We start from the raw sequence: 202 nt of genomic DNA, 5'->3' as shown, positions 1-202 counted from the left end.
CTCAGTAACTGTGGCCCCTGAGCTGCTGACTCTCAGTAACTGTGGCCCCTGAGCTGCTGCTCTCAGTAACTGTGGCCCCTGAGCTGCTGACTCTCAGTAACTGTGGCCCCTGAGCTGCTGCTCTCAGTAACTGTGGCCCCTGAGCTGCTGACTCTCAGTAACTGTGGCCCCTGAGCTGCTGCTCTCAGTAACTGTGGCCCCT

At 58.9% G+C, this 202-nt stretch overlaps 1 protein-coding gene across 1 annotated transcript in view; it reads left to right on the top strand.

Annotated features, from left to right (window-relative positions):
* The window catches only part of apba2b (amyloid beta (A4) precursor protein-binding, family A, member 2b), an 88,407-nt gene that overhangs the window by 78,478 nt on the left and 9,727 nt on the right, over positions 1 to 202 (top strand). The gene's annotated exons all lie outside the window — the stretch shown is intronic.

Source organism: Nematolebias whitei, chromosome 2 (genome assembly GCF_014905685.2).
Source record: "Nematolebias whitei isolate Nwh7 chromosome 2, NemWhi1, whole genome shotgun sequence".
Classification (NCBI taxonomy): domain Eukaryota; kingdom Metazoa; phylum Chordata; class Actinopteri; order Cyprinodontiformes; family Rivulidae; genus Nematolebias; species Nematolebias whitei.
The sequence above is the reverse complement of the archived record's forward strand: the minus strand, read 5'-3'. Positions and strand labels throughout refer to the sequence as shown.